General features: G+C 37.1%; 1 long non-coding RNA gene across 1 annotated transcript; it reads right to left on the minus strand.

Annotated features, from left to right (window-relative positions):
* Positions 1–9,822: 9,822 nt before the first annotated feature.
* LOC116600191 lies at positions 9,823–22,750 on the minus strand. The gene is made up of 3 exons (XR_004289544.1): positions 22,739–22,750; positions 17,241–17,244; positions 9,823–9,881 (listed from the first exon to the last, which is right to left on the minus strand). It is a non-coding gene; the product is annotated as an uncharacterized LOC116600191 (long non-coding RNA).
* Between the last annotated feature and the right edge of the window lie 5,245 nt (positions 22,751–27,995).

The raw sequence follows: 27,995 nt of genomic DNA on the forward strand, positions 1-27,995 counted from the left end.
TCTCCAAACAGGGAAAACAACAGAAAGCTTTATTTAATCTTTCTGTCTTCAGGGCCTAATAATACATTTGGATCATAGTGGATGTTAAAAAAAATATTGAACTGTTCAAGTGGAATGAAATGGTCTCTGTTTGGTATTGTGGAGTGGAAGGATCCTCGTAATTCCTGAACTGGGAGCTGCAGATATTCCTTCCTTATTTTTGCAGGTGAGACCAGCCAGAGTTTCATCATATTCAAAGAATGCAACTAGTTTTCCTTTTCTAGTTATTGTACTTAAACTCATTCATTCAGTCATTCACAAATGTTAAGTAAGTGTTTACAATGTGCTGGTCTTTGTTTCAAGTATTGGACGTTCTGCAGAGAACAGAGCAGATAAGGTTCTTCCCTGCGTGGAGCTTAGATTCTAGTTGTAGGAGCCAAATTAAAAGCAAATTTAAAAAAATACGTATTAGTGGAATGTGTTAGTACTGTTAGGAAAATACAAGGAGATACAATACAGTATAATTTGGGCTGGGAGAGGCACTGCTATAGCATGATTAGAAATCCATCTCTGTTGATACATGAGATAGACCCCACCATGCCAGAGAAAGAGCATGCCAGGTAAAAAGGATTTGAGCAGAGAAAGCATTTTGAATCTGGGAACAAATACCCAGTTGTATAAAATCTCAACTCTTACATCACTCCTTCAAACTGGGATCACCTGGGAACCAGTTATCCTTCTTTCCTGGTTCTCAAATAGGAAGGTTTAAAATGGTAATTTCTAGGTCTAAACAAGTGATTCTTCACTGTGGTTAGGTCATGGGTCCCATTTAAGTCTCTGACTAAATGTGTGGCACACACACGCACAAGAGGTACTTCCTTTTTCTTTTTCTTTTTTTTAAAAGATTTTATTTATTTATTTGAGAGAAAGTCAGTGAGAGAGAGCATGAGATGGGAGAAGGTCAGAGGGAGAAGCACACTCCCCATGGAGCAGGGAGCCCGATGCGGGACTCAATCCCGGGACTCTGGGATCATGACCTGAGCCGAAGGCAGTTGCTTAACCAATTGAGCCACCCAGGTGCCCAAGAGGTACTTTCTTTAAAGTAATTCTGGACTTCACTAAAAATAGGTCATTTAACCATTGGAAACTTAGAATATTTTATTCAATCATTTATTGAATGCACTTTTTCTTAGGTATTGTTCTCAGGTTAAACACAAAGACCTATGTCTCATGGAGCTGTGTATAGGGCATACTTTTTAGGTGGCTTTACAAACACCTGTGACCTTGTATTCTGCTATCTCTTCTTTTCAGGCTGAACATTTTAGTAATTGCCCACTGCCAGGAGCCTGCTAATATGAGAGATAGATACAGCGTTCTTCTAACTTTGAGCAGTTATCTTGTATTTTATTGTTTTGTCAAGAAGTTGTACCCAACTCTGTAATTCTGGTGTTCCAATTAAGGGAACTGAGTTATACCCCCTCCTTGAGATTGTTGACGTAAGACAGTATATGCTTTTCTTCCCTCTGAACAGAAACAAGTTCATGGAGGCCACCAACTTGTGACTTTCCAATGGTTTTCATGGAATTCTTTTCTTTTTTCTTCATCTGCCCATAGTCACATATGCTAGCACATATGAGAGTTGGAGCTTCAGGAGAGCAGAGAACCATGATAATTGATGCTCTTAACCCCAAGGAGTCTCAGTTGATGATCTGGCAGAAGTTCCTCAGTTTCCACAGTAAGGGGCACACCTGAAGCCTGATTTTGAGAACCACGTGGAAAAGTCCACAGCCCTGACCTGTTCATAGGCAAAAGACAGAGGTCAACCGCTCTCGTTGGAAGCAATTTGAGAGCTTCCTCAGGATAAATGGTGTCTCTGCTCCTTTGCAGACATGGTGTGGGCTGTCTAGGACTTCCCCAAGATGAAATTCAGTTTTATTGTCACTTTCCCTGTGTTACATCTTGTTGAAAATAGTGAAGGTCTGTGGAGAAGAGACTGGTTAGCATCATCAGCATCTGGAGTTTTTATGATTCAACAGATCGAATTTTGAAGTTCATGTACTATAGACGTAAGTTCTCAAAGTGATGGCTACTCATCCATTGTCTCCTCCCACTGGATGATTTACTCACCACCAATAGGTTCAGTATCCTTTTTTTTTTTCATTTAACCACTTTATTAAGAAATAATTGATAATTGAATAACCAGTATACATATAAAGTGTACAATTTGATAAGTTCTGTCATAGGTATACAGCTGTGGAACCCTCACCACCATCAAGGTAATGAAAGCATTCATCATCCTCAAAAGTTTACTGATGCCTCTTTGAAATCAGTCCCCCCTGTCACACCTCCCATCAGGCAACCATTGATCTATCTGCCTCTTGTAACTTAGTTGGCATTTTCTAGAATATATAAGTGGAATCATATAAGTATATACCTTTTTTTAAAGTCTAGCTTCTTTCACTCAACATGATTATTTTGAGATACCTTGATGGGTTGCTTAATGTATGAATAGATTTTCATTTTTTATTACCGAAATGTAATTTACATACCATCAAATTTACTCCTCTTAAAGTATACAATTCAGTGATGTTTTTTAGTATATTCAAAAAATTCTCTACTTTCGAACTCCAGAGCACCACTGTATAATTCCAGAAAAACTTTATCTTTCCCACAAAAAAAATCCTATACCCATTAGCAGTCACTCCCATTTTCTCTTCCCGCCAAGTCCCTGGCAACCACTAATTTACTTTCTGTCTTATGGACTTGCCTATCCTGGAAATTTCATATAAATAGATAACACAATATGTGCATGGTATCTTATGTGTGGCTTCTTTCACTTAGCATAGTTTTTGCAAGGTTCATCCTTGTGGCATTTATCAGTGTTTAATTCCTTTTCATGGCTGGTTAATACTCCTTTGTATGGATATGTTACATTATATTTATCCATTCATCAGTTGATTGCCACTAGGTTTGCTTCCACTTCGGGGCTGTTGTGAATACTACTACTATGAGCATTCCTGTACAATTTTTTTGCATGAAAATATGCTTTCATTTGTCTTGGGTATATATCTAGGAGTGGAGTTGCTCAGTCATATGGTAACTATATATTTAACTTTTTTTTTTTAAGATTTTATTTACTTATTTGACAGAGAGAGATTACAAGTAGGCAGAGAGGCAGGCAGAGAGAGAGAGGAGGAAGCAGGCTCCCTGCTGAGCAGAGAGCCCGATGCGGGACTTGATCCCAGGACCCTGAGATCATGACCCGAGCTGAAGGCAGCGGCTTAACCCACTGAGCCACCCAGTCGCCCAACTTTTGAAGAACTGTCAAACTATTTTCCAGGTGGCTGTACCATTTCACATTCCCATCAGTAATACATAAGGGTTTCAATTGTTTTATGTCTTTGCCAACTTTTTATTTTATTTATTTATTTTTATTATAACTATCCTAGTGGATGTGAAGTGGTATCCTGTTGTTTGACTCATATTTCCCTAATGACTAATGATGTTGCACATCTTTCCATGTGCTTATTGGTCACTTTTGTATTTCTGGGGAAATGTGTATTAGAATTCTTTGTCCATTTTTTAAAATTTTAGAGCTTTTTATATGTTCTGGATACAGGATCTTATCAGATATATGATTTGTGAGTTTTTAACTTCCATTTGGAGGATTTCCTTTCATTTTTTCATTTTCTTGATAGTGACCTTTGAGGCAAAAAGATCTAAATTTGATGAAGTCCAACTTGCCTGTTTTTTTTTTTTTTTTTTACTTGGTTAGCATGTGCTCTAGGTGTTGTATCTAAGAACCCATTGCCTAATTCATGGTCATGAACACTTACCATGAACGTTTATGTGTATTTTGTTCTAAGAATTTTAAAGTTTTATCTTTTCCATTTAGGTTTTTTATTGTCTTTGAGCTAATTTTGGTTATGTTGGGAACATGTCCAACTTAAATTGCCTGTGGAGATCCAGTTATCCCAACATCATTTGTTGAAAAGACTATTTTTTCCTTATCAAATTGTCTTAGAACCCTTGTCAAAAATCATTTAACTATGCATATATGGTTTCATTTCTGAAATTTCAAATCTGTTCCATTGATTTATATGCCAATTCTTATGCCAGTACCCTAGTTTTGAGTATGAAAAATAAACATCAAATTATGATCATTTGATTGGTACAGTAGCCAAAATAAATGGAACAGCTAGAAAAGTATTAAGCAAATGAATGGCTATTCAGAGTATTAAAAAATATTTTTCCTTGAGGAATTAAAGTGAATTGTTGGCTGAGTGTCAGAAAACGGAGTTATGAGAATGTTTTTGAAGTCTAATTCTGTTTACAATTTTATTTTAAATTCCAACTTTTGATGTCTAAATTTAATGTGCCCCTGAAACAGACATGTCAAATGTCAAGGTTATTCATCGACCCTTAATTTACTCATGGATTATAGGTTAAGCACCTTCATCGCAATCCAGTGGGCAAACACAGAGATGCTTTCACTGCTGGAATTAATCAGCTTTTCAGAGATAATGAGTCATATTCCATTTCCACATCCCACAAATCACACTAAAATGATGATGAAGAAACGCTGATTTGTTTTCGGTAGTGTTCTTTTGGGGAGAATGTGGCAGGGGATGACAGGAAGCTGCCACATCTGAATTTTTGTGCATGTTCTCTTCACTTTGTGTATGTGTGTCATGTGTGTGTGTGAATTTTGAAATAGAACATGATAATTAAGTTCATGGGAGCTGGCCAGCGTTGGGCAGCCAATTCACAGGTGTGGGAAACATCTGAGTCAACCCCTTCTCGAGGTGAGGGTGCCAAAGTGAACACCTGGCTGTGCACAGGAGTTGCTTTGTCTGCCAAAATTGTTGCTGTAATGATCAGCAGAATGAACATCAATCCAAAGACTGAGCACAACTGAACGCTGAATGAGAAGAGGACCCTGAAGATAAGAAATCCAAGGTTGGGAGCTGAAGGTTGGAGCGAATGCTATTTAAATGCAGCAAACAAAATAACTTTTTTGATCACGGTTGTCAAGGATTTTGGGCATTGGAGAGTGGTTGATATTTCTTAAGAAAAAAATCCAAATCCTTATGATAATACAGTGCTTTGTTTATAATATTATAGTAGCAAGAAATTTTAAAGATCACTTAGGTTAAACAGATTGTCTTATATTTGAATATCCTAGAGCTAGGACCTGAGCTATGCATGGGTACATGGAGGTGAATGTATAGTGTACACGGGCAGAGAACTCATAATGCTGATAAACTGTTGATATAGCACATTTTTAATAAATTACAATAATAAATGTATTACAGTTCTATACACATTCTTTTATAAGGGGCAAGTATAGGAAGCAGAGTTAAATTAGAGAGCATAGAATGCCTAGCAGGGCTTTGCAAAGGAGAATATCAATTATGAAGGACAGAGTATTTAGGTAGAGGGAAGGGGAGGCATATAATAATCCAACATGCTTAGGCAAATATATGAATATATTCCATTTGTGGGCTTATCACCTTTGCATATGTTTTTAAAGTCCTGTCTCTCTTTTGGCAGTCCTTTCTATATCAGTATCAGTATCTTTCTGTATCACTTAAGTAGGTGATATAGAAATTCTTTCCAGAATTTCCACTGTGTAACCATATTTAGATCACACCCTAGGATTATAGTGATCAGTTTATAGAATTACACTTGGTGAGTATGGTAGATTATATTATCTTGTAAAAATTCTTCATTTCCTCTCTGCCCTTGCTTCAGTAGACGTGGAACATTCATCTCCATTCCAATTTTTTGGGGCTTGACTTTGTGACTTGCACTGACCAATGGAGTTTAGCAGGAAAGGATAGGATGCCAGTTTTGAAAAGAAACAGGCTGCCACTCATTTCTCTCAAGCTCCTCTGATCCATCATGAGATAAAAAATCTGCCAAATCACGAGCATGAAATAAAATGTTGTAAGCTACTGAGATTTTGTGGTTGTTTTCATATAATTAGTACTGCGGCAAAAGCTGATAAAGCAACTGTGTTCATTGTTAAAAACTATTGCAAACAGTCATTGTTGCTTCAGATGGAGTAGGAATTTGAGTTTTTGAAGCAACCTAATACTGTAAAGATGACAAGATTAAAAAACAAGTACAGTGAAAACATCTAAAACGTTGAATAATCACTACAAAATAAGATCATGCCATGGTCTTGTGGGATAGTCTCTTTCAGTGACAATATGAGGGTAAAGTAGAAGATTAAAATTTGAAAAGGTGATAAGTAAAATTCATAGGATGAGGGATCCACACAATATTGGGCTTTGCAATAAAAAATTTTGTCATGATATGACAGAAGACTAATTCAAAATACTTTTCCTGGCTACACTGTATAAATTTTTAACACCTCTTTACCTTCAGCAGCACCCATATTCCTATTCTTCTTCATTTTCTTTTTCTTAGCATGTATCACTACTTAACACACTTTAAATAATTACATATATATATATATATTTTTTTTTTTCATTATCTCTCCACTAGAGTACGAGCTGTATGAGGTTAGGTCTTGTTCTATTTTGTTTGTAGCTATATTTTTATTATCTGCAATAGTAGCCAAGCAAATTATATGCACTGAATAATACTAGAAATAAAAAATAATACATGGCTGGAGCAAAAGGAAATTACATGTTCAGCTAGAAAAGATGCACTTTACCTAATCAAAAAAAAATTACAAAGATATACATTCCTCAGAGGAATCAAGAAAATGATTAATGCTTCTGGAATACCCTCTCTCTGTTCTTTTTTTCAGCAGCACATATCTCTGCTTCTTTGTTGTTTATGTGTGTAGGCACATGCACACGTGTGTGTATACATGTACACGTGTTGGTCGCACTTGCTTCTCTGGCAGTTGGTCTTCCTCCTTGCAAGCAGAAAAGGCGTCCACTAGTGTTCCAGCAATACATGATCTCATTGCAACCTTAGAAGGAAGGAGAACACTTCTTCCTGCTGGACATCTTCTATCAGTCCCTAGCAAGGCATATGCTTTTGGGTCATTTGTTCACTCTTTGTAGGAATTGCTAAAATGGGAGAACAGGTAGTGTGTTTGGAAGAACTGGAACAAATTCCCATCAGAGAAGTGGGCAGGATGAGCTGGATTGGTGTGTTTAGTATATAAAGATTGGAGCTGTAGCCAAATGAATGAAGGCAACGTAATTCTTTAAGTGAAAGGAAATATGCCGCCTGTGCACTAAGGGTTCAACTCCACTTACCAAGGGAGATTCTGCAAACTATATCACGGATAACTACTTTAATCAGTAAATATGCTGTTTCTCACTCAACCTGGGTATGGCCCTGGAATCTATCTTCATGAGGCTTGATATGAACTTAGAATTCATATCTGTGCAGACTTGCATACATCATGACAATTTGATTTTGGACCTTCATATGAAGGCTGTTTCGTTTTTAGGTCCTAAATAATGGCAGACTACCAGAAAGATGTACAAATAACAAGTTTGGAAATAAATGAAGTGTTGTGGCTAATAGATCTGTCATAGGAGAGGTCATTCCACCCTAGGCCAAGGAATGGGGATATGGTTAACATACTAGCTCGGATGTTGTTATTCTTAGCAGCCACAAGGAGTAAAACTCTTCCTGAGGATGATAATGTGAAAAGTGAGTAAGAAGCATAGGAGGGGCTGCTTATCAGCCACAGCTTGAACAAGAGTACCTATTCAGGTCAAGTTCTAGTAATTTAAGAACAGCCATGATAAAATTGAAGGTGAAATTAGGGAAGCCAGGAATCCACAGAAGAGAAGGAATTGGAAGGTCAATAGGATATTGAGTAGATTCTCATGAAATTGCTGTGGCATTGTCTAGTTAATCTTTTTTTTTTTTTTAAAGATTTTATTTATTTATTTATTTGACACACAGAAAAATCACAAGTAGGCAGAGAGGCAGGCAGAGAGAGAGGGGATGCAGGTTCTCAGCTGAGCAGAGAGCCCGATGCGGAACTCGATCCTAGCTAGGACCCTGAGGTCATGACCTGAACTGAAGGCAGAGGCTTAACCCACTGAGCCACCCAGGCGCTATGGTTAATCTTTTAAATAGAAATTCCAACTCAGGTCTTGTGGAGAAGCAGCTGAATCAGACAAACAATTCCCTTCCATCCATATTGGTCTAAATCAGTAATTAGGCAGAAATTCTCATCACGCAACCTCAGTTCAATGTTTTTCTACTTTTCAGCTTCCAGTAAATGCATTATTTGCTTGATTCTTTAAGACAATTGATTACTTTTTTGGATGTCGACTGAGGCCACTTCCAATGTCCCACCCCCAGTCAATATCATTACTATTTAATACCTACTCATTGCTTGAATCATTTTCCTTGGGAACTCTTTCCACAACCTCTATTCCCAGCCCCCAAAGAAGGAGTTCATTTGAGAAATTGGTTTCTGTAGGGCACATGGGTGGCTCAGTGGGTTAAAGCCTCTGCCTTTGGGTCAGGTCATGATCCCAGGGTCCTGGGATGGAGACCCGCATCGGGCTCTCTGCTCAGCAGGGAGCCTGCTTCCCTTCCTCTCTCTCTGCCTGCCTCTCTGCCTACTTGTGATCGCTGTCAAATAAATAAATAAAATATTTTTTAAAAAGAGAAATCGGTTTCTCTTCATTCTGGTTCACCACCATCACTTTAGTCAATATCAGAAACCTTCATATATAAACATATAAATTACCTATACTAGCAAGTCAATTTTAATTCAATAGTACATAAATATTATCTTCTTCTTTTGTAAAATTCAGAGCTTGTTATTTTTTCTAAGCGGCAACCTACGTGAATGTATAATCTGGACAAATGTAATTGTCCTAAAGGGCTCTGAGGGTATACGGTGACCTACATTAGGAGAAATGTTTCATCTATTGAAATTCACTGATCTGTTTCAAAACATCAGTTTGTGGTGCTCCTGTTGGCCATATGCCTTTATGTTTTATGTTAAACACCATATAATAGATGCTGGTGATTGGGCTCTAAAACATTTACATGCATCAGTTAGTTAATAAACTTTTATAAAATGAATCATTAATTTCTTCAAAATAGAAGATTTTTATAGTTATATTTCACCTAGGAGGTAGGACTTTCTTCTGGTTTGCAGGTTTTATCTCTCATTACTTAATTTAAAATAAAAACCAAACAAACAAAAAAGCAAAGCATCATTTTGTCTCTTCTTCCTCTTCCTAAAGCAGAGGAAATTTGAGTTAAGTATTTTTCTTTTGCAGTGACTATATATAATATAGAGATTGAGTCACTTTTGGCTCACATTCTTGCCCTGAGGGTTATAACAAATTTAGATTTTTCTGGTCATTTGAGAGAAGGTTCTGCCTGGCCAGATGACCATGAGGGTTCTGGGCTAGAGATAATTTTATTAATTTTTAGCACCAATTAATCATATGAGGTTGGTAGGTCTGTTGTCTTGCCATTGTCCTGAGTGTATTTTTATGCTCTGGCCTTGTGTTAATGATGTGGTTGGATTTGGTCAGCGGTTGCTCCAAATCCAAATTTTGTAGAAAAACTTGGCAAAATATTGGCTAGTACTTTCTCACATACTTTGCACCCAGAATCTAATATAGGTATATCTCGGAGATATTGTGGGTTTGGTTCCAGACCATGACAATAAAGCGACTCAAATGAATTTTGGGGTTTCTCAGGGCATGTAAAAGTTATGTTTAGACTATACTGTGGTCTCTTAAGTGTGCAATGGCATTAGGTCAAAGAAATATATATACCTTAATTAAAAAATACTTTATTACTAAAAGAAATCCAAATTATCTGAGCTCTTAGTGAGTTATAGTCTTTTTGCTGGTGGAGGGTCTTCCCTCAATGTTGGTGGCTACTAACTGATCAAGGTGGTTGTTGCTGAAGGTTGGGGTGGGTGTGGCCTTTAAAAAATTAGACAGCATTGAGGTGTGCCACATTGATTAACTCCTTTTTCACAAAGGATTGCTCTGTAGCAAGTGAGACTATTTGCTAACCTTTTACCCACAGAACTTATTTCAAAATTGGAGTCAGTCCTCTCAAACCCTGCTGTTACTTTATCAACTAACTTTATGGAATATTCTGTATCCTTTGTTGTCATTTTACCAATCTCCACAATATCTTCACCAGGGGTGTATTCCATCTCAGGAAACCGTTCTGCTCATCTATAAGAAACAACTCCTCCTCTATTCAGGTTTTATCATGGGATCGCAGCAATTCAGTCACATCTTCGGGCTCCATGTCTAATTCCGGTTTTCTTGCCCAGCACATCTGCAGTGACTTTTTCTTCTGAAGTCTTGAACCCTTCAAAGTTATCTCTGAGAGCTGGAATCACTTTCTTCTAAACTCCTGTTCACGTTGGTATTTGGATCTCTTTCCATGAATCATAAATGTTCTTAATGGCATCTAGCATGTTTCTCAGATTGTTTTTAATTTACTTTGTCCAGATATGTCACCACTATCTATAGCAGCTATAGTTTTACAAAATGTATTTTTTTAAAGATTTATTTATTTATTTGAGAGAAAAAGGAGAGAGAGAGAAAGCTGCGGGGCAGAGAGAGAGAAAAACAGATTCCCTGCTGAGTACAGAGCCTAACTGGGGCTGTATCTCACAACCGCGTGATAATGACATGAGCAAAAATCAAGAGTCCCAACACTTAACCAACTGAGTCACCAGGCATCCCTCAAAATGTATTTCTTAAATGATAAAACCCGAAGGTCGAAATTACTCCTTGATACATGAGCTGCAGCATGGACATCGTGTTACCAGTCATGAAAGCAACATGAATCTCACTGCACATCTCCATCAGAGTTCTTGGGTGACCAGGTGCTTTGTCAATGAACAGTCATGTTTTGAAAGGAATTTTTTTTTTCCTATGTAGTAGGTCTCAACAGTGGGCTTAAAATGTTCAATAAACCATGTTATAAACAGATGTGCAGATGCACTATTATCTACACTTTGTTGTTCCAGAGTGGATTTACCACAATTCTCAAGGCCCCTAAGATTTTCAGAATGGTCAGTGGGCATTGGCCTCAATTGAGTCAACAGCCCTGAACAAGAGAACCTGTTTTTTGAAGCTTTGAAGTCAGGCATTGACTTCTCCTCTCTAGTTACGAAAATCCAAATGGCACCATCTCTCAATATAAGACTGTTTTGCCTACTTTGAAAATTATCCTGTACTGTAACTACCTTCATTAATTACCTTAACTAGATCTTCTGGAGAATTTTCTGGTTTCTGTATCAGCACTTGCTGCTTTATCTTACACTTTTGTGTTATGGAGAAAGCTTCTTAAACCTTGTGCACCATTTTTTGTTAGCTTCAGACTTTTCTTCTGAAGCTTCTTCACTCTCCCAACCTTCACAGAATTGAAGAATTAGGACCTTTCTTTGAGTTAGGCTTTGGTTTAAGAGAATGTTATGGCTGGTTTGATCTTCTATCCAAACCACTGAAACTTTTTCCATATCAGTAATAAGGTTGTTTCACTTTCTTATTGTTTATATGTTTACCGGAGTAGCACTTTTAATTTCTTTCAAGAATCTTTTCCTTTGCATTTATAACTTGGCTATCTCTTTTGTACAAGAGGCCTCATTTTGGCCTGTCTTGGCTTTTGACATGCCTTGTTCTCTAAGGTTAATCATTTCTAGCTTTTGATTTAAAGTGAGAGGTTGGCAACTCTTCCTTTCGCTTGAACACTTAGAAGCCATTGTAGAGTTATTAATTGGCCTGATTTTCAAGATTGCTGTGTCTCAGGGAATAAGGAGACCTGAAGAGAGGGTGGGAGATGGAAATAGTTGGTTGTTAAAGCAGTGAGAACATGTAATGTGTTGACTAAATTCATCACTTTGTATGGGCACAGTTTATGCCCCCAAATAATTACAACAGTTACATCAAAGACTACTGATCAGGATCATTGGAGCAAATACAATAATAACAAAAATATTGTATTTTTGCTGTTTTTGAAATATTGTGAGAATTACCAAAATGGGATATGCAGGCACAAAGTGAGCTTTTAAAAAACTCATTAAACAATGGTACCAATAGATTTGCTTGATGTAGAGCTGCCAGAAACCTTTACTCTGTAAAAATGCAGTATTTGCAAAACATAATAAGGGCAAGTATAATGAAACAAGGTATGCCTTTCCCTTGCCGTCAAGATCATTGGTAACAGGTTCTATTTTTGCTTTTATTTTATTTTTCTCTCTCTCTTTTTTAAGGTTCTCTGAAAGAGTATTCTACACTTAACAAGTTTGTTGGCAGTATGGCTTGGGCTTCCCCTCATCCTTCTTGGGTTTTGTAGTGTTATCAGATGAGAGTATACTATAAAATAGTGTAAAGGGACAAAAGGTAAGCTTGATAACTGGCTATGCTGGATTGGGGGGAAGGGGAAGCCTTTGTTTTTCTTGCTTCAAATCCAGACCCTGGCGTATATAACTTTGTTGACTTAGTCAATGATTGGGAGGAACACTGGAAAAGCTAGAACACAGTCCATGCCTAATACGCATAGCGTGCCCAGGTAGAGACAGGTTTGGCGGGGCCAGAGGCAACAGGCTGGATTGTGTATTAAGACGGACTCTATTTTCAACATTTTGAGGAAACTCCGTGCTGTTTTCCAGAGTGTTCGCACCAGCTTGCATTCCCACCAACGGTGTAGGAGGGTTCCCCTTCCTCCGTATCCTCTGCAGCAATTGCACTACTGGGTATTTACCCTAAAGATACAAACATAGTGATCCGAAGGGGCACGTGCACCCGAATGTTTATAGCAGCAATGTCTACAATAGCCTAACTATGGAAAGAACCTAGATGTCCATCAACAGATGAATGGATCAAGAAGATGTGGTATATATACACAATGGAATACTATGCAGCCATCAAAAGAAATGAAATCTTTCCATTGGCAATGACGTGGATGGAACTAGAGGGTATCATGCTTAGTGAAATAAGTCAATTGGAGAAAGACCACTATCATATGATCTCCCTGATATGAGGAAGTGGAGATGCAACATGGGGGCTTAAAGGGGTAGGAGAAGAATAAATGAAACAAGATGGGATTGGGAGGGAGACAAACAATAAGTGACTCTAAATCTCACAAAACAAACTGAGGGTTGCTGGGGGGAGGGAGGTTGGAAAAAGGGGGGTGGGGTTATGGACATTGTGGAAGGTATGTGCTATGGTGAGTGCTGTGAAGTATGTAAACCTGGCGATTCACAGACCTGTACCCCTGGGGATAAAAATACATGTTTATAAAAAATAAAAATAAAAAATAAATAGATACAAAACAAAACAAACAAACAAAAAAGACAGACTCTAACAGGACTCCAGCCACGGGGATTATGGAGCTTTCAGATCAGCATTCTTCTTTCCATGAGGAAATACCGGAAAAGGGAAAATGAAGAAAAGAACCAAGATTTTTTTACCCAGTGTGATAACACTGTAGGTGATAAGAGGAAATACCCTGAATTTTTCAGGGAAATGGCTGTATCGACTCTTTCTATTTACATATAGATAAGTCCTGGCATAAAACTGAATGCAGACAAAAATAAAGATGAGTTTGAGATTACATGACTTAAAATAAAGATATGCTGTCTTTATCTAAAAGCAAAATTCATAGTGTTCGATACTGATTATTTGGGATAGCTATATTGATTTTTGAGCCATAAAAGGTAATACTTCTGCATAGTTGGCATTATTAATTAGTATAACACATATGTGTGTACAACAACTCTTTAGAAATTTTTGCCTAAATTAGTATTTTCTGGCTATTTGTTCAGACTAAACAGAAAATATACCTTCCCATTTGAGTACAGTTTTTTAAAAATTTTTTGTCACCACCATTACTGAAGTTGGAAGTAGAAAATGAAGGAATTGCATCACTACACTATACTCCATTGTGCCTCCAATAATTCTCATTTTTGATAGAAATACACATTTTTTTTGTTTTTGTTTTTGTTTTAGTTTTTTTGTTTGAGATCACTCAGAGCAAACATACTCAAAGGTAGTAGCTGTTTATTTTTATATTTAATGGGGATCACATATCTGAGAATTCTTATCAGCTACATATCTTTTCCCTAGAAAAATACACATCACATACATATGGAAAATTCAACGTTATGTTTTTATAGAGGCTTCTGGATAATCCAGGAGTTTACTCGTATTCATCAGTTTTAGAGTCCTTAATTGGAGACACATCATCACTCAATGAGTTATGTGAGTGGTTAGTGAGTGGAAAGAAATAATCATTTTTCTGAATATCTTAACCATCTGAAAGAGAGCATTTACTTATCTCTGCCTTCTTCTCTATCATGTATTTGGAAATCAGAAAGAGTTATGACCTGGAATAAATGTATTGTAATAATTTCATAGATTTAAGCATGAGGTAGTACTATCCAGAGGTTCAAATGTAGTGCTTTGTACGGTTTGATATTCTGAACTACGTTGTAGGCTTTTAGGGTTATTGCAATAATGAAGAACTATTTGGCTGAAGATTTGCTTGTTTCTTATGTGACTTTCAGTGAAACCCAATACAAGAAAAGGTTCCCAAATTATCATACAATAAAAGCTACATTACATATATCATTATTATAATATATTGTTAACATAATATATATATATAATACATATGTATGATAGGATATATTTGTGTGGGCATATGCATAAATATAAGAAAGTATATGTGTGTGTGTATATATGTGTGTGTATATGGGTGTGTGTGTATGGAGAGAGGAAGAGAGAGAGAAAGAAGCAGCATGTATTTAAAATCTTCCTATACAACTTTCCAAAAAGGGAGGAAAACACACCATTACCTAGTCCAAGAGATGGAGGAATTTTTTTTTCTTTTTTATATTCTTCTCTATGGCAGCAAGGATGTACTTTATTGGCAGTTCTTCTCAAGAGCATATCAAAACATTAAATGCATATGAGATGACATGCAGCAAGCCAATTTCATATATTGCCTCTCCTTCTCCGCGGCTGAGCTCCCAGCCTCTCTCATTTACATCGTTCCCCAACAAAACCTTCTCAGCCTTAATCCTATGGAAATGGCTGTCAGAAGGTATGACTGTGATGAGCCTGAACCATATGTAGGAGTCTTTTCTCGCACAGCTCGTTCTACACACCATCCGTGGGCTTTGTCGGGTGCATATGGTTGAGGGGGAAGTTAGTTCAAGAAGCTGCACTGAGAGCTGAGTTCCCCCTTGCAGTAATGAACCACCGTTACCTTCTTTACTTTTACTTGGGGGCATTTTCTTTTTTTTTTTTTTTTAAAGATTTTATTTATTTATTTGACAGAGAGAGATCACAGGTAGGTAAAGAGACTGACAGAGAGAGAGAGAGAGAGAGAGAGAGGGAAGCAGGCTCCCTGCTGAGCAGAGAGCCCGATGTGGGACTCGATCCCAGGACCCTGAGATCATGACCTGAGCTGAAGGCAGTGGCTTAACCCACTGAGCCACCCAGGCGCCCCTTGGGGGCATTTTCTTAGCAGAAAGAAAAACCCTTGAAGTGGTCTTTGCCCTTTTTTTTTTTCTGAAAAGGTTACTAATAATTTTATTTGGTTTTATCTTTTCTTTTGTTGAGCTGAGCTGGTCCAAAAAGGAAACCAATGTGGACTTGAGGAGTAAGCCCTTCATTGGCTTCTGAATCCAACTGTCCATACTTTACTGCCTTCCTTTAACACAGTGTCCCCACCATGGAGGAGCTACTTGAAGGCCACTTCTCTCCCTATTGTATATCAAAGTCCAGGCCTGATCCTGACAACATTTGTGGACGAGGAGGTACAATTCCATAGTGGACTCAAGCAGATTACTGAGGTCCACTTATGCACTAGCTGCTGTATAAGGCATTTAAATTATGCTTTCTTATTTAATCTTTAAGATATCCCTGCAGAGTAAGTAGGCTAACAGTAGTTTATAGATGAGAAAACTGAAGTTCGGAAGGGCAAAGCCATTTTTCCAAGGTTACACAAATAATGAGTAGCAGAGCTGGAATCTGGACTTGGGTTTTCAGTTCTTTTACTTCCCAAAGACAATACTCAGAGGGCTTAGAATTGAGGAAACAGCGGCAGTCCAGCTCTGACCTTGTAGCCCACTTCTATAATTTGAATTTCTGCCTCATTCCTGAGACAAAGCCACCATATTTCACTCTATTCCTGGTAAAGATTTTGCTTGAACATTTGTTTGAATAACATGCCCAGATTATATAATGCCTGCCCTTGTTCCCAGAATTTTTCTTTCTTATGCCTTTGCTGAAAGTTGTGCTCTAGCTCTCTCTTCCTGCTGGTAGAGGTCTCTTAATAGTGTTTGGTTATAAGAGTTCTGTCACTGGGATACCAGATTATCTCTTGCTGGACAATCCCATTTTCAGTAATTAACCTAGATTACCATTTACTGTCAGCCATAGCTTTCTGTGGCCTTTCAGAATTTCCAGCTACCTGACTGTGCCGATGTACATAAAGTTGTAGAGATGTTTTGTTCATGTAGCCTTTGGAAAAACTGTGGGGTGAGTAGTGAATTTTTGAAAAAACAAATAAACAAAACAAAGCAATAGCTATAACAAAACAACTTCACATACACTTCACTGTTTGAGACTAAATATTAAGTTTAAACATCTGGATTTTTCCTTATCAATTTTTCTTTGACTTTTAAACCTTTCTCAGAGTTTTTAAAGATTATCTATAATTGCAGAAGTGCTTTGTATGTTTATATAAATCTAATATAAAAATTACTATTGGAAAAAAAATCTCAAGTTGTTACATTATCCTTTTGTTTGGTTATTAATACAAATATTTGGTTTTGTTTAGTTTTGAAAGACGATACTTTCTTGGGTGAGTTTGAATCCAAAAATGGACTGAGATTACTAATGGTAGTGCTCAGTAAACATTTATTAAATTAAATATTGTGTACTCAAGAACCACTAGATTTTCTCCACATGAACTTCTACCAGTCAGAACTGGCCACTTTTTTCACAGGTTTCAGAGGAATTCAGTAAACCCTCTTCAGGCTTGTTGGAGGAAAATGAGGATCACGATTGATCAGTGATGGATACCATGGAAGTGGAAGGGGAAGGGAATCTAGTGTCCTATGACCTTGAATTTGCTCAGCACTAGGTTTTACTTACGTTAGTGGACTCGTTCCCATTGCTTTGTCTGCAGTCTCTTCTATCCTTCAATGCATTGCCCTGATTATAGTTCTAGCCTCTCTGATTTTTCCTGCCATATTATAGTTGATCCATATATGTCCACTGAGTCATTAGTCTTAGCACCAACCTGACAATTCTGAGAATTTTTTGTCTACCCTGAGAAAAACCCAATTTTCATCTAAATGATATTCAGCTGTGGGACAAACCATTTAGTACTTGATGGGAACCAACCGAAGTAGCAAAGAACCAACAAAGGTCACAGCAGAGATGCCATGTACTTGATTTTGACTGTTCAAAACAGTTCAAATGCCTAAGAACCTTGCTGTTCCATATGCAATCTATAGCTACAGCTTGATCTCCCCATTCATCTGTGTGCAATCTTCAGTACTAAACAAATTAAATGTGCTGCTTCCAGAAGCTATACTTTATTTACTTATTTTTTTATTTACTTATTTTTTAATCAGGACTTTTTGTATGGGCTAGTTTGAAAGTTGGGTCCACATAAGGCCCTTTTTTTACGGGACTGGGCCTATGTTAGGTCCATCTCATAATCAGGTAAATGGTATCTCTACTGTAACCTCTTGGTCCTTCACTGTCTTTGGACTTTAGAGTTGAATTTTGGGGACTCTAATCATAGCTCTACTAATATATGAAAGCATGAGAATTATTTAACTTGTCTGAACGTCTATTAAATTATCTTTAAAATGGCTACAATATAGGCACAAAACAATTTACACATTTAATGCAATCCCTCTCAAAATGCCACTGGCATTTTGACAGAGCTAAAACAATCAATCCTAAAGTTTGTATGAAACTGCAGAAGACCCTGAATAGTCAAAGCAATTCTGAAAAAGAAAAACAAAACTTAGAAGCATCATGATTATGGATTTCAAGGTATATTACAAAGCTGTAGTCATCAGGGCAGCATGGCACTGGCACAAAAACAGACACATAGATCAATGGAGCAGAATAAAGAACCCAGAAATTGGCCCACCTCTCTATGATCAACTAATCTTTGACAAAATAGTAAAGAATAATCAATGGAAAAACAATGTTTACTTAACAAATTGTGTTGGGAAAAGCAGACAGCAATATGCAGAAGCATGAAACTGGACCACTTTCTTACACCATATGCAAAAAGAAATTCAAAATGGATAAAAGGCTTTAATGTGAGAAAGGAAACCATCAAAATCCTAGAGGAGAACTCAGACAGCAACCTCTTCCATCGGGGCTGCAGCAACTTCTTACTGGACACATTGCTAGAGGCGAGGGATACAAAAGCAAAAATGAACTATTAGGACTTCAACAGGATGAAATGCTTCTGCACAGCAGAGAAAACAGTCAACAAAACTAAAAGGCAACCTATGAAATGGGAGAAGGTATTTGCAAGTGACATATCTGATAAAGGGTTAACATCCAAAATTTACAAAGAGCTTATCAAACTCAAGACTCAAAAACTGAATAATCCAGATAAGAAATGGGCAGAAGACATGAATAGACACTTTTTCATAGAAGACATTTATATGGCTAACAGACATATAAGAAGCTCACCATCTCTCATCATCAGGGAACTACGAATCAAAACTATGATGAGATACCATCTCACAACTGTCAGAATGGCTAAAATTAACAACAAGAGAAATAACATATCTTTGATCTTGGCACCATTGGTGGGTATGCAAACTGGTGCAGCTACTCTGGAAAACAGTATGGAGATTCCTCAGAAAGTTAAGAATGGAACTACCCTATGATCTGGCAATTGTGCTACTAAGTATTTACCCAAAGGATACAAAAATACAGATTCAAAGAGATGCATGCACCCTGATGTTTATAGCAGCATTATCAACAATAGCCAAAGTATGAAGAAAGCCCAAATGTCTGTTGACTGGGGAATGGTTAAAGAAGAGTGGTATATATACCACTTTATTCATATATATATATTCATATATATATGTATATGTATGTGTGTGTGTGTGTATGTGTGTGTGTGTGTGTGTGTATAGTGGAATATTGTTCAGCCACCAAAAAGAATGAAATCTTGCCATTTCCAATGATGTACATAGAGCTAAAGTATAATGTGCTAAGTGAAATGAATCAGGGAAAGACAGATACCATATGATCTCGTTCATATGTGAAATTTAACAGAAAACAGGTGAATATAGGGGAGGGAGAAAAGAGTAAAAGGAGAGAGGGAAACAAGCCATAAGAGTCTCTTAAGGATCGACAACAGATTGAGGGTTGATGGAGGGAGGTGGGTGGGGGATTGGCTAGATAGGTGATTGGTATTAAGGAGGACACTTGTTCTGATGAGCACTGGGTGCTGTATGTAAGTGATGAATCATTGAATTCTACTCTAGAAACCAGTAGTGCGCTGCATGTTAACTACCTAAGATTTAAATTGAGAAAAAAAATGGCTACCATAACAATTATCACATAGATTTGCCATAATTGATAACTGAGCTAATGCATGTTGATACACTTAACACATAGCACGCACTCATTAGTGATCTATAATGTAAGTGCAATTTTTACTAGTGAATTGAGTCTGTGAGTGAGACTGAGATTTCTGAAATGCGTTTGATTATAAAACCAAAAGGTGGATAACTTCAGCTATAAATGGTGAAATGTATTTTAAACTGTCAATTTATTTTATGTATTCAAATTTTGTGGTATTTTATGAATAAAACCAGTAAAACCAACTTCTGAGTCCTTATGTAACTAATCCTCTTAAAGCCATTATTTTTCCTGGATTATGTAACATTTCATTATTGAGGTTCTTATATTACTTTTTAGTCTCAACTTAGCATGTAATAAATACCATTGCTTTAGTACTTCCTCTTTGCTGAGCACTGTCTGCTATGATCCCAATATGTGTCAACTCTCTTCTTCCAAACTTTATAAGAGAGATTTTATTATGTCAACATTACAGATGAGGCAACTGAGTTTCAGAGTTGTTAAAATTATTGGTACGGCTAGAAAAGAATTTCAGGTTGCTTTAGTTTTCCTTCAAAACCTTACGTTCACTGCCCTATCACAAAGTTAAACAAGTGGGTTGCCTGCTCTGCCTGGTGGTCACTCATTAATAAAGCTAGTACAGGTATGATCATTGGGAGAAAATCATTGTGAAGCATACCAAGTTTATTTAAACATTCACGTATTGATTTTCCCATCACATTCTCATTAATAATAATTAGCATCATTGTGATCAATAGGAGTCCATCAAGACACATTGCAGGACTTTAGCTCATGGATTTGAGGCCAGGTTGTGGCTGCACAAGCAGGTGAGTGGACTGAGCCCAAAAAAGTCTCTTGTTTTCATAACTACTCAATTAACTTCAAATAGACCCAACCCAGATAACCTCTCCCTACAACAAAGAGAACATGAACAAAGGGACAATATCCCTTTAACATTAACTGTTAAGTATTTAAATTACTGTAATGTTTTGGGAAACAAATTGTAGTGTTTGGGTTGATCCCCATTTCAAAGGAAATCCCCATTTCAAAGGAAAAAGCTAATGTAATATATAAACATTGTAAAATCAAGGTTTTAATGAACTTAAATATATGTATATATATGTATATGTATTTTTGGAAGTTAAGTATATGTTATATATGTGTGGATAGGAATTCACATCCATATATATTCACATGAACTTTCTGTCTTTCATGTTTCTCAGTTTTTATGGTGAAACAAGAGCCTTACTGAATTATCTCCCAATTCATGCTTCAGAAAATTAATCCATGATTGGAGAACAACAATCATAATTACTCAAATAGCTTTGAACAACCAGTGCATTGGAATTGGAAATTGACAAAGTCAAAAAGAGCTCTAATAATTGCAATTAGGAGAAAGGAATGATATCAGCAGATGCTACACTAACAGAATTCAAGTTAGTCCAATTATTGGTGGCACATTACACCTGTAAGCAAATTATAGTGCTTGTTGCAAGAAATTTGGAAAATTGCTTACAGTGAATCTGTTATTCATTTGGCTTTTCTGGGATGAACATCAGGCTGGTGAAGCTGACTCTGCAATTATTGAAGATACTTTTTTGCCAGTTATAATCTCCCATAATTGAAATAGAATTAATAACTCATCTTAGCCAAATGTTAGGTTATTTTGGTTGCTGCGAGGAGGAACTGCTTTGAAATTTAAAGCACTGTCTTAGTTCAACAAAATGTTGATGCCTATGTATTGGGCATTTTTTCCCCCTTTCAGTGTGTCTTAATACAGAAGATCCATATCTCCAAATTAAAAAAAAAAAAAAACCTCAAACTGCCAATTACAATTAATATCCCTAATCACATTAGTCTCTGCAATATTATTTTATCTGCAATATTATGTTACCTTAAAGATAAGTCTAAGTTGGACCTGATTAACAGTAGTCATAATTAAAAATTAAATAATTAAAAATTAAAATAATAATTAAAATTCCTTAAATAATCCTTTATTATTATTTCATTTAATCTTCCCAGCCCTGTAAAATAAGTATTTTATTAAATTCATCTTAAAGATGACTAAATTGAAGCTTAGGGAAGTTGATTGCTTTGCCTAACCTAAAAATAAACTGAAAGAATGAATATTTAAGCACCACCATGACTAGTGTTTGCTCTTAGTCATTACACCATACTGCCTTTTTTTTTTTGTAATTTTATTTATTTATTTCTTCAGTGTTCCAAGATTCATTGTATATGCACCACACCCAGTGCTCCATGTAATACGTGCTCCTAAATACCCACCACCAGGCTCACCCAGTCCCCCAACCTCTTCCCCTCCAAACCCTCAGTTTGCTTCTCAGAGTCTACAGTCTCTCATGCTTTGTCTTCCCCTCTGATTTCCTTCAACTCACTTCTAATAAAATATTAAAAAAATAAAATTTTTCTGACATTTTGTAGTTATTGTTTAATAGAGCACTTGGTTTTCCTCTCAGGTTTTTGCCACCAGTTTGCTACTCATTACCAATTGTATTGATTACACTTGTCAAAGGGAACCCAACTATGAATGTTTTTTCTTTAACAAGTATTGGATTAATACTTGGATAGCACTTATGGGTTCAGTAAGTTTTATACTTTTATTTCTCTCTAAAATGTAGTAGAACTATTCATTGTATGGTTAAACAAGGTCTATTAGGAATGATTCCCCCTGAATTGAAACATACTTAGAGTCTCAGAGTTCTCTTAAATAGAATTGTTGATTTGCGTGTTCTGAGACCTGTATTGGTCAGTTGGAAGAATAAGGTCGTTTTAAAGTTGATGTCAAGATTTCTTGCCATAGGAGGAGCTGGATTCCATATAGTGTGATTGAAAGGCTACTAGGAAGACTGTTGTTTCTTTCTTTTCCTTCCTTCCTTCATTCCTTCCTTCCTTCCCTCCTTCCTTCCTTCCCTCCTTTCTTCCTTCCAATTTATTTATTTATTTAAGAGTAAGAGCTAGCAAGGACAAGCAGGTAGAGGGGTAGAGGGACAAGCAGACTCCCTGTTGAGCAGGGAGCCCGACACAGGGCTCAGTCCCAGGACCCTGAGTACATGACCTGAGCCAAAGGCAGACGCTTAATCAACTGAACCACCCAGGTGTCTCTAGGAAGACATTTCTACCCATAAAATACCCCCAGCTCTCACAGTTGCTGAAACTCTTGAACAACATTCATCCGTCTGAACTGAGCATTGCCTGGACTATACCCGCTGCTAAAACGTGGGAGTTGTCTGAAGAGCCTTTCAATTGGGATTCATTGATGCAGAGTCAGCAAACTCTTTAATATTCTAATGAGCACCAGGGCACAGTAATAGAGAGATAAACACATAATATCTATATAGAGATGATATATATAGATATAATAATTTAAGGCATATTTCCTTTTACCTTCTTAATTCTTTTATATTCTATGGAACATTATGATTAGTAAATAATATTTGGCATCCATTAAATTCTACTGAATTCAACCATATGTAATCTCAGTATAATGTGATATGTCAAGCAAAATATAACTATAGTCATAAAAATAAGGATTAATTCAAGATGGGATGGGGATAGGATGTGGCAATTTTAGAAGGAAGAGATGACATAGACTATTAAAAAGAGAAGGTAAAATTTGAATTTGGACTTTGAGCCAGAGTTTTCTGGGAACTCCCTGAAAACTATGCAGATGAGAGACTAAACTGGTAGTCCTAGGGTTCTGTTGAATTGTTCTCAATCCCAATTCTGAGTCACATAAGCATAACCCATTAGTAACCTGCTGTGTGATTCTATGTAACTGGGTTCTTCATCAGTTCTTTTGAAACCTGGCAAAGGAATCAATCTGAGTCTGATTATCCTTGAACTTTCTTTCTTTGATCTGTATTTTGTCAATGAACATAATGGCATGAGTATCAGATAATATAAATACAGTTTGGATCTCACATTGTTTGGCTCATCCAGTAGAGGAGATATTCATGTAAGGAGAAATATTCTAGATCAGCTATAGAATTTTCTGTGGTGGTGGAAATGTTCTATAATTTGTACTGTCTAGTATGGTAGCCACTAGACACATGTGGCTACTAAGCATTCGAAATCTGGCTAGTATGAATGAGGAACTGAATTGTTAGCTATATTTAATTTTAGTTAACTTGAATTTACATAGCCACACATAGTGAATTGGACAGTGCAGTTCCAGGAGGAGCCAACAGTAGACCCAGAGGAAAAGATTCATGTTTATTCGGAAATCAGATAGTAATTTGGAGATGCTAGAACATAGATGAATGTTATAGTATATTTGAAGATGAGGCTGGATAATAGTCTAAGGTAAGTTAGGGAAGATTTCCAGTAGCAAGCCAAGTTGTAAGATTGGCCAGGGATGTTGAAGCCTGACTGACATGATGAAATCTCTTTTAGGACAATCTTGTTGGCATATGATATAATAATACAAGATAGGCGATAGGAAGTGGATATGGATATGGGATGAATGTTACAAAGAGCCAAATTAAATGTAATGCAATTATAAATTAGAACTGTGACTATAGATAATAGTTAAATTTTAAAAAATACTGTAAAAATAGAATTGGCATGATTTATGATGATTTGGGGTATGTGTGTCTATGCGTGTGTTTATGTGTGTATGTTGGTGAGGAGGGGAAAGAATATAGTCATGAAGATAATTTGGAGATTATCTAGGTTGCAGAATTATTTTTTTAAAGATTTTATTTGTTTATTTGAGAGAGAATGAGTGAGAGAGAGCATGAGTGAGGAGAAGGTCAGAGGGAGAAGCAGACTCCCCAGGGAGCTGGGAGCCTGATGTGGGACTCGATCCTGGAAGTCCTGGATCATGACCTGAGCCCAAGGCAGTTGCACAACCAACTGAGCCATCCAGGCGCCCAATTGCGTAATTAATTAATAGGTGTTAATAATGTGGGGACTAGAGGGAAATCTGGTTTGAGAGAGTGTATCATTTAACTATTGCAATAAGGCTGTATAGCAGTCATCAGGCTCTGTGACTTTAAACATGGATTTGTCATTGCTCATAGGTTTACAGGTTGATTGGGCTTTGCTGGGCATTCCTTAGAGACAAGGAATGATGATATTACTTCAGGATATTAGCTGGTTATCAGATTTTTCTTTTTTACTAATTAAGAATGCTCTCAGCTTGGTTGACTATCTCTGTGACACATATCTCAACTTCTAGCTGACAAATCTGAACATACTCTTAACGGCAAACCAAAGGGAGTACCGTGTACTTTTTAATCCTCTCTTTGTGGTAAAGTTTGCTAGTGTCCCGTTGGCCACAGTAACTCATGTAATCAAACCCAGAGTCCACATAGCATAGTGGTACCACAAAGAACACGAATCGAGAAAGACATGAAAACTTAGAGGCACAAACAGAATCACTTGCCAGTGTCTTCCCTCTGATCAGTTATTCATGTCTCTTCCACATGTACTCTTTATGAGTATCCCACTGCCCTTTAATAATCTATACAATCATTGATCATTATATTAGACTCAGAGCCCAGGAACTCATGCTTTACATGAGGTCCAAAGAGTTTAGTTTGTGATCGTGCAGAGATCTATACGTTAGAAAGACAAGTTATTTACCTCCCCACCCCAAGTCTTCACACACTCATAACATAATCAGATAAGGACAGGATAACCGCAGTAGTCCATTTCATTTAAAATGTAGGGTGGGGAATACATAGCAGTCACTGCCTCATAAAAATTACAGGATCCGGGGCACCTGGGTGGCTCAGTGAGTTAAAGCCTCTGCCTTCGGCTCAGGTCATGATCCCAGGGTCCTGGGATAGAGCCCCGCATCGGGCTCTCTGCTGAGCGGGGAGCCTGCTTCCTCCTCTCTCTCTGCCTGCCTCTCTGCCTACTTGTGATCTCTCTCTCTGTCAAATAAATAAAATCTTTAAAAAAAAAATTACAGAATCCAGATGGAGCAATGTTACAGATTCCTACTACCCCAAGTGTGTGTGTGGTGGGGGTGGGGGCTGGTGTTTCTCTATCAGATCACGATTTGCTCCTTGGGAGTGGCTCCCTAGACCATTGTTTTCTATTGTTCTGTGGGAGTAAACTCTCTTTTCTATTATTTTTCACAACTTAATGGCTCTGTGCATTAGGTTGTCCTTCCAGGTCCATTACCTTCACTTTTTAACTTCTGAAAAGGTCACTGGAAAGTATCCTCTTTCTGCTACTTTCTCAGCCTGATCCTTGCACATACAAGGGTAGATGTCCTAAAGCCTTTTGAAAGGCTTTGAAATACATTTTGAAATACACAGATTTTGTTTAACTCTAGGCCAATGGTGCTCTCACCAGTATTGAAAAAGTGTTGTGGGTTGTCTAAAAAATAACGATACATATTGTGGCCATCTAAAACATTTTTTGATTCCATTTTATGCTTCAAGAATTTTTTATTGAAGCATGTCTGTCTCTCTAGACTTATTCAGTTATATTTTGTGTGTCACTGTCTATAGTAGGATAGTGCCTTTATGAGTTTAAGAAATCCTTTTACTTAGTTAAATGAGTCTCTTCTTGATTTTATCTTTGCTTTTAGATGTTTTACTCTGAGAATTGTTTTCCCAACTGAGAATTTGGAGATGAGAGGCAGTTTTATGCTCTATCCTGAAAATACTGATTCATCTATCTCATATACATATATAATTTAGAAAAGCCAGCACACTTCCCACTTTGTGCCTGGAAATTCCTGTTGCTCAATTCTGAAATTTTATTACGTGCATTTTACATCTTCCAACTTACTGCAGGTGACAATCACACCGATTGTTTCGTCACTATAAGGCATTTTTTAGCAGCATTCTCAGTATTGTTCTAGTCTTGGTTCAATGCACATTCAAGAAGGCAATGAAACATTTTTGTTTTTTTTTATTTTTTTCCTTATGGTAGTGTTTAATGTCCAATGCCCAATGGCAATTTCTGTGTCAGTTGGGTTCTACTTAATAATGCTTCATTACTTAGATCCTTAAATAATGATGATTTACTAATGTTCATGAATCTATACATGATATTGGCATGGCTTGTATGACCATTTCTTTTGGCCTCAGCTTGGAGCACATATATGAATATTTCCTAGCTGTTGGCTGATGGTGTGAGATGATTGTGACGAGTGTCCTTACTCCATGCTTTTCAGCCTGCAGAAAGTAGACCTGGTCATATTCCGAGGGTTCCATATTCCTAGGGAAGTAGAAATATGCAAACACTTTTTCCGGACTCTGCTTGCATCAGGTTTGCTGTTGTCCCGTTGGCCAGAGCAAATCACATGGCGTACTAAGTCCAAAATCCATGTGAGAGAGTATTAACAAATGCATTGGTACCGGAAGATACGGAAATTGGGTATATCAGTGCAGTCAGACTATCACAGAGAGCACACAGTAAGATTGGTTTTGTGTCGGAGAGGAAGCAAAGACGTCAAGGCCATATCATTGAAGTTCTTTATTCTGGGCTATAAAGTCTATATCTGTACTCTGGTACTGAGGGGAATGAGAAAATACTGGAACATTTTAAGCAGAGGATCGATGTCATACTCCCCTCCCCCAACAAATCATTCTGCAGCAGTGTTTAGGGGTTTATGAAGATTATGGCTCAGAAGCAAGGGGACCAGTTAGAAGAATATTGTCTTAATTCAGGTGACAAATCATAAATACCCAATAAGTTAATAACATAAGAACAGAGGAAATACTGTGGCCAGTATTGTGGCCACTTGGCCAGTGGACGGAGGACTTGAAGTTTGAAATCAGTACTTTTCTTTTGCCATTTCAAAGAGGTAAAAGGAAAAAGTAATAATTGTTATCACTAATCCAAAGATAAGACTGAAATTTGTTTCATTAAAAATGATCCCCAATTCCTTTCTTTTACTTTATAATTCTTATTTCAGATAGTTTTGGAATCTCCTCTAGATTCATAGTCTCAGCCTCAGGTAACTGACTATAAGAAATTTGTTGATACCCTCATTTGGAAAAGCTTTCAGGAAAGGAGGCCTGTTGTGTCCTGAGTGTTTTTCCAAACAAAGGTTCCTCTCAAGCTTGGATTATTAATTTTTATCTTCCCCTGTTAAATCAGACTTTAATTTATGGATTTGATTCAGTGGTGTGCTGGAGCTGGCTCACTTTGACCTGAATTATCTCTGCTGTTGTCTCTGTGCCCTTTATACTAGATGCAGAGTGAGAGGCACCTTTCTTTCTTGGGAGTTAGTGTTGCAGTTGATGAAAAAGAAAACGGTCATTTGTCTCACTGAGGTTGAACTGAAAAGCCTGGAGTGGTTTTATTATCCATGGTAAATGTCTTAGAGGATGTTTGCCAAATTGTAACAAAATAATATTGCAAAGAAAGAATAATATCATGAGATATTTATGAAATAGTTCAAGAAAGATGCATGCGCACATACACACGTACATACATATTTTTGTT

Source organism: Mustela erminea, chromosome 9, assembly GCF_009829155.1.
Source record: "Mustela erminea isolate mMusErm1 chromosome 9, mMusErm1.Pri, whole genome shotgun sequence".
Lineage (NCBI taxonomy): Eukaryota > Metazoa > Chordata > Mammalia > Carnivora > Mustelidae > Mustela > Mustela erminea.